The sequence below is a fragment of the Rousettus aegyptiacus genome, unplaced genomic scaffold, assembly GCF_014176215.1.
Source record: "Rousettus aegyptiacus isolate mRouAeg1 unplaced genomic scaffold, mRouAeg1.p scaffold_m13_p_7, whole genome shotgun sequence".
Classification (NCBI taxonomy): domain Eukaryota; kingdom Metazoa; phylum Chordata; class Mammalia; order Chiroptera; family Pteropodidae; genus Rousettus; species Rousettus aegyptiacus.
Window position 1 is genome coordinate 81,164,703 of NW_023416310.1, and position 11,845 is coordinate 81,176,547.

The window sequence follows — 11,845 nt, forward strand, 5'->3', positions numbered from 1 at the left end:
TATTCAGTAAAGTTGTCCAGTGCTTTTCTGCCACTGCTTTCTAATTAACTATTTCAAAGGACAGTAAAAGTGGTAACAGCATGCAGAAGTTAAAAAGCGACAGATCATTTCTGTTAACATGTCCTGTCCTCTGAGAAGATGGTAGGAGGATAGCCTTAGGTTTGATCAAGCATTAAGGACTTGTAGATCAGTGATTCCTAGAACAGCCTGCACCATAGAACCTATGAAACAAAATCATTCCGAAGGAGTAGAGGCTGGCAATCTTTTTTTTTTTTTTTTTTTTTTTTTTTTTTTTTTTTTTTTTTTTTTTTTTAGCAATTTCAAGGGTGCTGATGATGCTCAATTAAATTTGGAACCACTGCTCTGGATTATGACTCTATAACAATTTAAGAACAGAAACAACAAAATTGCCATTCAGATAAAGCTAAAAACAAACTCTTTATACACTACTCACTTAAAGTACATTGCACATGGTAAGTTCTATGTGGCATGAGGAGAGTCTATAATAGGAAGAACATAATTTTTAGCACTTGACAAATTAAAATTCAACAAAGTTTCTGTTCATCAAAAGATATTAGAAAATAAAAAAAGGGCTATAAAAAATAATCTCGATACATATATATGCAAAGGATTTATATTTTAAAAACTACAGAGTTTAAAAAAAATAAAAATGGACATGTTCTGAAAAGATACTTCACAAAATGAAAACAAAGAATGGTCAATAATCACATAAAAATGTTAGACAGGACAAGGGTCTCAAGGCCTTGGTGATTCTTACTAAATACAAGTCTCGCTAATTGTTAAAATGTAGCACAGTACCTTCTGGGACCTAGCTGTAACCCAGTGAACTTGACTGATGAACTTGACTGGGAACAGAACCAGATAGGTTTAGCCAACTGCAAAAAAGAAATCATTAAGCAAACAGTGTATATAAACAATGACTGAGCCTCCCCTCAGGGAAAAAAACAAAACAAAACAAAACAACAACTGTGAATGTGAATCCCTTGTCTCCTTTACTTGTAATCAAACAAAACTACCTAATAACCACCATATCTCCTTCTTACATCCCAAGTAGTGAACCCCTTGAGTTATGTAACAGGAAGATGCTCAACATTAGGAAAATGTACATTACAATCATGCTGAGATATCATTACATATCTAACAGAATGGTTAAAATTAAAAAGACCCATAACATCATATACTAACAATCATTTTGAGCAACTAGAATACTCATTCATTGCTAGGGGGGAGTATAACAATACAACCACTTTAGAAAAATGGTTTGGCAGTTTATTACAAAGTTAAATAGACACCTACTCCATAACCCAATAACCCATTTCACCCAAGAGAAATGAAAGTATATATCCATAAAGACTTGCGCAACAATATTTATAGCAGCTTTTTAGCCATAACATAAGATGAATTACTGCCATTTGCAACAACATGGATAGACCTCGAAATAATCTGACTAAGTGAAATAAGCCAGACAGAAAAGTTGAAAATCACATGATATCACTTATATGTGGGATATAAACCTAAAAGCGACAAATGAACAGGACAGACTCATGGGTTTGGACTATGGACTAGTGGTTACTGTTGTGAGAGAAGCCTGCAGTCCTGGCAGGATGCCTGGTGCTTGGAGCAACAAGGTCACACTAAAGGGAGGGTGCACACACTTTACCTATTCTGGGACTCCTTGCACTAGGCGCAAGGATAAGAAAAGGAGAGGGAGTAGCTGATAACATGGTGGTGGCCTTGAGGCTGAATTTGAGAGTTGGCTGTACTCTGTAATTACTAATCTGAGAGTAACTGATAATAATAACAAAGCCAGCTTTGTGCTAGAGAGAATAAAAAGCCATGGAGACAGGGCTGGGGAAGCTAGCGTTGCCATTCATCCCTTCTCCCTTATCCATGTTAGTTAATGCATTTCCAGACCCCGCAGCAGGTTACCGGAGGGGGAGGTAGATGGGGGAGGGGGGAATTTAAATCATTTCTTCGATTAAAAAAAAAAAAGAAATGAAAGTCTGCATAAAGTGTACAAACTCATAGGAAAAAAATAATTTTATGCTGTTAAAATTGATGTAGTGTATAGAGAAAAATAGAGCTTCTAAATAAATTCTGCTCTGCTGGTGAAATATTTGAGCAAAAAGCAAAGTAAGCAAAATAAAATGTGTAGGAAAAAACAGTAAAAGTGAATGTATGCAAATACACAAAATAAAAAATATTTATAAACTAAAAAAAAAAAAAGTATATTTACAGCAGCTTAATTCAAATAACCTAAAACTGGAGATAACCCAAACATCCATCAACAGATAAATGGATGAATTGTGGTATATCCATACTGTGGAACACTGCTCAGCTATACACAGAAATGAACTATAGGAATGAATCACAAAATTGTTATGCTGAGTGAAAGAAGCTGGACACAAAAGAGTACGATTCCATTTATGTGAAATTCTAAAGTAAGTGAAACTAATCAACGGCGAAAGAAATTACACTGTCTTGAAGGAAGGGTAGGGATGGACTGTGAAGGCCATAAATGAACTTTCTGAAGTAATGGGTATGTTTCATATCTTGATTAAGGGGGTGTTGGTAACAGGGGTATACGTTTTTATCAAAACTCATCAAACTATAACAATTAAGATCTGTTCATTTGACTGTCTGAATTACTATATGTAATTTATACCTCAATTTTAAAGCAATAATATAGTCATATTTTGGATCATTTGGTAACAATCATAGATGCAGACAAAAGTTCTCAAGATACTAGTTTGAGGCAGTGCTAACCACTGCATTGGTACTGAGTGATGGACAGTATTTAAATTTCTGAAGTCATTAAGATCTAAGAAATCAAAATCTTTTTTCCTTAACAGGCTATGCATATATTTTTTAAGTGTGAGAATTCTACCTCTAAGTTATTGTAATACCCTAAAGACAGAAAAAAGTGGTTTTTTTCTTTTTTACAACCTCCTCTCATTTCATAAACTACCCTCTGCTTCGACCATCCCAGTAGTTCCTTTTTGTGACTAATACCCACATGAATAGCTTTGATCCAAACCCCAAAGTTACAGTTTCTCCATTCTAAATGCCTAAAGAAATATTTACCTGTATGTTCCTCTGGTGTATAGAAATCATATGTCCAAGAAACTAAAAGTAAATTTAATATTAATTCATCATCTTCCTCTTAACCTCCCAGGTTTGCATGAAAGATGCAATTATACTAATAAACTCAGCTCAATTTAAATATGCATATAGAAATTTATTAGAGGATAAAGATAAAAACCATAATACAGGATTCCTACTTAACTACACTAAAATGAGTTCCTGACAGATTAAAAATGTTTAATTAAAATGCGGAACAAAAGTTCTAGAGAAAAATTTATAGAATAATCTTGGTGTGAAGAAGCCTTTGTTAAACAAAAACTTTTGATGCCCAAAGTTGTTCTGGAAGAGAGGGTTTTATTGAGCCACATGCTAGGTCTGGGGACACGCGGTCTGAATCACCAACAGCAGGACTAGATGGAGAAGGCAAACATGTGCCCAATCTTGGGGGCGATGGGGCTCTTTTATGCAATGAATTTGGGGAAGACAAATCTAAGTTGTATTGAAAGAATTTACATTGGGTGTAGATAAGGGGGAGGGCGGGAAAAGGTGATGAGGGGAAAGTTCTAAAATAGGTAAATAGTCCATAAGGAGAAAGTACTTGACGCGTTGGGACTGGTTGTGGGCAACAGTCCGGAAGGTTCATCCTGAAGCAAGTTGCAAGTCAGGGGGTGTCTGGTGGTCCCCTATTCCTTTTAGATAAGAGCTGAAATAACTGCTGGAAGTTAATTCGAAGTTTCAACATACATACAGGAAAGTGAGCAGCCTTTCGTTGGTTTTGGACTGCAGCTGTTTATTAACTTCCCTTGCTGCTTCCTCTCGCCTTCAGGCCTGCTGGAAATTAATTTAGAACATGTCAGCATTTTCTCTTGTCACCTTGTATAAGCACATCATGACATTCAGGAGCCAAAAGTAAAAATATCAACAAAGCGGGCTATACAGATTTTTGTAAATATCCGCATAACAATAATGGTAACTAACAAAGTCAAAAGACCAATTGGGAGGAAATATACATGTTGCATAAGAGATGCAGTGCTGACTGTCATGCTACATAGGGAACTTAGGAAAATCAACAGGCAAAAAAAACAAACAAACAATACACAGAAATTGAGTATTGAAATTAGAGAGCAATTCAAGATGACAAAATTTGAATGGCCAAAACACATATGACAATATGCTCAACCTCACCATTAGTCAGGAAAATGAAGATTAAATTGACAATATTTTAAATCCTCCAGGAGATTGAAAAACATTTAAAGATTAAAGCTATTATTTTTTAAATTAATTTGTCTGTTTTGTTAACTATTATATTTATTAGCCAAGACAGGTTAGTTTACACTAAGGTAGCACATTAAATCCAACATCTCAGGGGCCTTAATATTAACAAGCTTTCACTTCCCACTCAGGCTATATATGCATTTCCTGCAGGTCAGCCAGCCAGGACTCTGCTTCACAGTCACCCAGAGATCCGGGTTGAAGGAGTCTCCTCCACTCTATCACTCCAAGAATATTTAGTAAAAGAACATTCCAAGCAGAGGAAACACCAAATACACAGAACACAGGTCTATGCTGCCAGCTGTGCTTAAGCAACTGCGAGGAATCCAGTGTGGCTGAAAATAAAGTAGGGGAGAGGGTGGTAAGAGGTGAAGCCAGAGGAAAGGAGGGGGAGTGTAGGGACAAAGATTTTGTTGGGGCCATTTGGGTGCTGCAACAACTTTGGTTTTTACTCTTGGTATCTCCTCACATCTGACTTCGCTTACTACAGACTGAAGAACCGTTTTCAGACATAGACCAGGTTGATTTACTACGCGCTTAGAACCTGTCACATCTGTAAGGCCTATAGGATCTGTATCCCGTCTTTGACTCTACCCTCATTGTCAGCCTCTCCTTAAATAGACACAGACAGACAGACACAAGCACACACACAATCCTAATCAGGCCTTCATGCTTTCCTCTCTCGCAGCATTCTGTGGCTTTATTTTATAGCATATTTTAAATGCGCGACTACCATCATTTACTTCATGTTTGTCCCCTTCTGCTCAATTATAAACTTAAGGGCAAAGTTTTTTCACCTCTGTGTATCAGCTCCAAACTCAGTGCCTGGCACAGAATAAATCCTTCATAAACATTTTTTGAATATATAAATCAATGAATAAATGAATGGATTAAAATCTATATCGAAAGCATAATTTATAGGTGAATTTATTTTATCCTCATACTACTAGCTTCTCAACTGCATAAATACATAATACTTTGATTTTCAAAAAACACTTTGTTTTAAACAATTCCAATTATTAAGCTATACGTGTATCATTATTGCATTGTTAAAGATAACTTGGTTTGATCTAAGTACAGTAGTTAAAGAGACAGCACATCTTGAATGTGAAAAGATATCACTCTAGGAAAAGGCAGAATAGTAGAAAAAGAGGAGAGTTGATCTCTACTGATGACTGCTAATAATGAAATTAAACTATATTTAAAAGACAAATAGTTAAAATGTTTACTGTAAAAGACAAAAAAAAAAACCAGACCATTTGTAGCTTCTGTTTACATAAGACTATTTATTTTTATATTGTATGGGCAAGAAAATTTGCATCCTAAGAGGTAACATGTTGTATGGTTTATCTCTAGGGAACTTGACAGGTCACTATAAGTCTATCTTTAGAAAAAAGAACCGCTTTGTTTGTATATAATTCACATTTCATCAAATTCGACCTTTTAAAGTACACAATTTTTTCAGTATATTAACGTAGTCAGTTGTCGAACCATCACTACCATCCTGTGAACACTGCCCAATTCTGTGAAGTGGCCATGGAACTGGCAGGTTAATGGAGTAGGGGAACAAAAGTTCAGCTGAAGGATGAGAAAAGAGAATGGGAAACAAAGACATGGACCCCGATACCGTAGAAAACTCTTCCAAGCACTTTTGCTGGGTAGGGGTAAAGGCATGAAAACTGGAGGGTGATATAAGGTCCAAGGAGGAGTGTTGGTTTTGTCTTAGAAAGTCCACGTTTCTATGACAGTGGGAATAATAGGTTGAATCGTGCTCCCCAAAATGATATGTTGAAGTCCTAACCCCCAGCCCCTAACCATATGACCTTATTTGGAAATTGGGTCATCGTGCCTCATATTTACCAGGCCAGGGGTGTATAAGTGCAAGTGTCACCACCCAGGTTCACATGAATGGAGTGGAGAAGGATAATTCTCCCCATGGAATTACTGTATTTCGAACAATAGTCCAAGGTGCTACAAGGCGTAAAGGCAGAGGATATGAGTACACATGTATTCCTGTTGGCAAATGTAATAGAGGAAAGATGAGGAAGTCCTTGTCCAACTATTTCCATTTTCAGTTAAGTATGTTGTAATGCCGCCAGCCGAGGGTGAGGAGGGAGGAGGGATTCACGAGTCAGAACTTTGAAGAGAGGCCTGAGCTAAAATTATATATATTTATAACTTTTTTAGCTAATATAGGGGAATTGTAAAACTTTTTATTACAAAAAATTGCAAACTTACAGAAAAGCTTAAAGAATAGCCTAACGAATACCCTTATACTTTCTATCCAAATTGTGTTAGTTCTCTTCTTATCTAAATCAGCCCTCCTGCTTTTTAAAAACTTAAGCCTTTAATTTTTCAGAGAAGTTTTGGGTTCACAGCAAAACTGAAGGTAAGATACAGAGGTTTCCCAAATATCCCCATATATGCATAGCCTCCCCCAAGATCAACATCCACCCCACAGTGGTACAAGTTACAACTGATGAACCTACATTGACACATCATTATCACCCAAAGTCCACAGTTTGCACTAGCGTACAGTCTTGCTGTTGCACATTCTATAGGTTTAGACAAATGTACTATGATATGTATTCATCATTCTGGTATTGTACAGAGTATCCGTACCACCCTAAAAATGCCAAGCTCCTCCTGTTCACCTCACCCCATCCCTCAGCCTCTGGCAACTACTGATCTTTTTACTGTCCCCATAAGTTTGCCTTTTCCAAAATGTCAGATTTGGAATCATACTGCATGTAGCCTTTTCTGACTGGCTTTTTTCACTTAGTAATATGCATTTAAATTTCCTCCTCCTCTTTTCGTGGCTTCATAGCTTATTCTTTTTAATGCTGAATAGTATTCTATTGTCTGGAAGTATCACAGTTTATTTCTCCATTTATCCATTGATGGACATTTAGGTGGTTCCCATATCTTAGCTAGCATGATGTTGCAATGAACATGGAAGTATAAATAGTTCTTTGAGATCTTTGTTGTGGAGCAATCCAATCTAAGACCCTACCATGCAGAGTTAGAGGAGATCACTCTCCAGCTTCCGAGCTTCCGAGCTTCCGAGCTTCCGGAGGAGGTAGCTTATAAGGCCTAAAACCATATCAAACAAGCAAGCAGGTTTACAGAAGCAGAAGTTTCCATTAGCATATCTTTGCACAGGATATCTCCTAGAACTACACCCTGGTTAAACATTAAAAAAGCAAGCAGATTATAGAAGCAGAAGTTGGCCATTTGTAAATTTTCCACCCTTAACAATCTTCATTTCACTTATTTGTGTTAAACACTCACAAATGAGAATCTTGGATCCTATGGTAGTTCTACTTTTATTATTTGAGGAACCTCCACACTATTTTCCATAGAGGCTGTACCATTTTACATTTCTGCAAGTTTTCAACATCTTCACCTATACTTATGTTTGTTTTTTGATAATAGCCATCTTAGTAGGTAATATCTCATTGTGGTTTTCATGTACATTTCTCTGATGATTAGGGATGCTAAGCATCTTTTCATATATCTGTTGGCCAGTCATATGTAGTCTTTGGAGAAATGTCTATTCAAATCCTTGCTCATTTTTAAGCAGGTTATAAGGTTTTGTTTTTTTTTAGCTTGCAAATATTTTCTCAAATTTTGTAAGTTGTATTTTCAGTTTCCATTGGTATGCAGAAACTTTTTAGTTGGCTATAGTCTCACTTGTCCATTTTTGCTTTTATTGACTGTGCTTTTGGTATCACAACCAAGAAATTATTGCCAAGACCAATATCATGCTTTTCCCCTATATTTTCTTCTAATAGTTTTACAGATTAAGGTCTTATATTTAAATCTTTAATCTTGTTTGAGTTGTTTTTTTGTGTATGGATTAAAATAAGTTTCCAATTTCATCCTATTGTACCTGGATAACCAGTTTTTTCAACACTATTTGTTGAAGAGACTCTCTCTTCCTCATTGTGTATTATTGACCTTCTCAGCTAGTTTCTGTATTTCTCCCAAAGGGAATTTGCTTCTTTATTGTCATTGAATCAGTGTCTGTGGAGGGAGGGGCGGGGGGAAGGGAGTGTCAGGGCTTCCTAATCAGCCATCTTGTGGATGTCACCTCAGCTTGGTGTATCTTTTAACATCCTTCTACTTTTCACCTAATTTTGTCTTTATATTTGAAGTGAATTTTTGTGGGCAGCATAGAGTCAATCTTGCTTTCATATTTATTTGATCATTTCTATATTTTAATTGGGGTACATAGACCATTTACATTTAATGTTGACTGTTGATATGGTTAAGTTTAAATTCACCATATTGCTATTTGATTTCCATTTTCCCCATCTGTCCTTTGTTTCCTTTTCCCTCTTTTTCTGCCATCTTTTGAATTAACGGAATATTCTTTATAATTCTATTTTACTTTATGTGTTGGCTTATGGCTACAAGTATTTTATGTGATTGCTTTACGGTTTATAGTACACATTATGAAGTTATTGCAATCCATTTTTAAGCAACATTATACCACTTTACACATAGTGCAAGAACCTTACAATTACACACTTCCATTTTTTCCCTCCTGGGCTTTGAGCTATTGCTGTCATGCTCTAATTTTAAATACGTGTAAACTCCAAACTATGCTGTTATTTTTGTTTAAACATTCAATTACCTTTTAAGGAGACTAAAGTAATAAAGAAGTCATATTTATCCATGCAGTTAGCATTTCTGGTGTTCTTCATTCCTCAGTGTAGATTCTTATTTCTAGTTGGTATCATTTTTCTCCTGCTTGAAGGACTCGCTTTAAGATTTCTTGTAGTGTGGGTGTGCTGGAGATAATCTTTTCTAGCTATTTTTTTTTTTTTAATGTCTCTAAATCATTTTATCATCTTTGTTTCTGAAAACTATTTTTGTTGAGATAGTTCTAGCTTGACAGTCTTTCTTTATCATTGCTTTCCAGCAATTTGATTGTGATGTTTCATTTTTCTTGTTCTTAGGGTTCATTATGTTCCTTGACTCTGTGGGTTTATGGTTTTCATCAAATTTGGAAGTTTTACCAGCAATATTTATTCAGATAATTTTTATGTCCCCTCCTTCACTCTTCTGGGAACTCCAATTACATAAATATCAGCCAGCTTGCAGTTGTCCCAGAGTAACTTGGTGCTTAAGTTTTTTGTTTGTTTTTGAATTGAAGTCTAGTTGGTACATAACATATTAGTGGTATCAGTTTCAAGTGTACAATATGGTAATTTCACATTTTTATACTTTACAATGTAATCATCCACCAAGTCTAGTATTCATCTGTCAATTGTGAAAACTTATTACAATATTATTGACTATATTCCCCTTTATCTTTTTACCCAAACCTCAATCCCCCTCCCTCCCTGCTCTGTTCATTTTTTGATTCTTGTTTCTATTCATTTTGGATAGTTCCTACTGAAATGTTTTCAGGTTCACTCATCTTTCCTTTTGCAATGTCTAATCTGCTGTTACTCCTAGATGAGGCAAATAGAGTACTTTTTTTTTTTTAATCTCACGTTATCATTTTTACCTTTGTAAGTTTAAGTCTTTTTAAAAAATATATTACATGTCTTTTCTAAAGTTTTGGCATATATGAAATATAAGAAAGACTATTTTGATGCCTTCTGCTGATTCTAACCTCTGGGTTAGTTCTGGGTTGACTTGTAAGAGTGAAAAATTCTCCAGTAAATTAGCCACTAGGGCAAGACAAGGAGCAGTAATATCTTCAAGTGCCAGCTCCCAAGGAAAAAAAAAAAAAGCAAACAACATCACCACCAGGATGCAGATAACAGAATTGGCTACCAGGCCCTGTTTGCTATAAGATTTAAGAGTCACCCAGAAACAACATTTTTGCACCAGACAATAACAGCCAACTTCTGCTTTTATAATCTGCTTAATGTGTAACTAGGGTGTAGTTCTAGGAGATGTCCTGTGCAAAGATATACTAATGGCTAACTTCTGCTTCTGTAAACCTGCTTGCTTGTTTGATGTGGTTTTAGGTTTTATAAGCTACCTCCTCTGAAAGCTCGGGGTTGATTCTCTAGTGGGGAGAGTCAGTCGATGGCCAGCCTCCGTGGGTCTCAGATTTAAACGCACCACAACAGACTGATTATTTTCTTCATTATGGGTGATGTTTCTTACCTCTCTGAATGTCTGGTAATCTTTCAATTCAATGTTATAAACTGAAATTTACTTTTGAGCCTTATAAATATTCTTGAGCTTTATCCTGAGATATAATTATGTTACTTAGAAAGAGTTTGATCATTTTGGTTTTTCCTTTTAAGGCTTTTTAGGTGGTAGCAGAGCAGTGCCCACTTTAGGACTAACACCTCAGTGATGTTGTAGGTTCGGTTTCAGATTACCACAATAAAGCAAATATTGTAATAAAGCAAGTCACACAAATGTTTTGGTTTCCCAGTGCACAGAAAAGTTATGTTTACACTGTACTCTAGCCTAGTAGGGTGTAATAGCACTATGTCTGAAAAAAAATGTATATACCTTAATTAAAAAATGTTATTACCCCAAAATGCTGAAAACCATCATCTGAGCTTTCAACAAATCGTAATCTTTTTGGTACCAACAGACTTGCTTAGCACGGGGTTGCCAGAAACCTTCAATTTGTAACAACCACAATATCTGCAAAGCACGATAAAGTGAAGCACGGTAACATGAAGTATGCCTGTATTCTCGAACACTGAGGCTAAACCCTTCTGTATATCCTACTCAATACCCTATAAATCGTGAGGTTTTCCAGCTTGGCTGGTAGAAACAGGCAGTATTTCTAGCCTTCCACAGTCTTTGAGCACTGTAACATCTTTTTTGGGGGTGTGGTTCTTTCCCAGGCTTCAGGCAGTTTCCTCATATGCATGACTAGAAAATACCTGCGAGACCCTTTGTAGATCTCCAGAGTTCTCTCTGTGAACAATTTTCTCCTTTCTGGTGCTCTGTCCTGAAAATTCTAGCCACTTGGATCTCCCCAGATCTCAGCTCTGTCTTTTCAACTCAGGTAGTTGGCTGGACCCTACCTGTGTTCTCCTTCCTTACATCTGGAAATTCTCTCAGGGCTATAAATAGAAAGCACCTTGATTTTCTCTCTCTCAGAGATTGTTGTCTTTCGTTATTTCATGTCTACGATCTTGAAAAATCATTCTTTTGTACATTTAGTCTAGGTTTTTGAGTTTTAGAGTGTGTGTGTGTGTGTATGTGTGTGTGTGTGTGTGTAGGGTAGGGCGGGGCAGGAGCAATAAATCCATCCTTGTTACTCCATCTTGGCTAAAAGCAGAAGCCTTAAATTCTTTCTTTTCTTTTCTTTTTAACACCTACAGCACCTGGTCTTCCTAGGTGGTCTCTCATTCAAATACTAACCAGGTCCGACCTTGCTTAGCTTCCGAGATCAGATGAGATCCAGCATGTTCAGAGTGGCAGTGCCGTAGACTAATTATTTCCTTTTATTAGATGAGTTTCCTAATTTCTACATTTC

General features: G+C 36.4%; 1 pseudogene; it reads right to left on the reverse strand.

Annotated features, from left to right (window-relative positions):
- Positions 1-11,681: 11,681 nt before the first annotated feature.
- On the reverse strand, positions 11,682-11,800 carry LOC118605692 (annotated as a pseudogene).
- Positions 11,801-11,845: the final 45 nt, after the last annotated feature.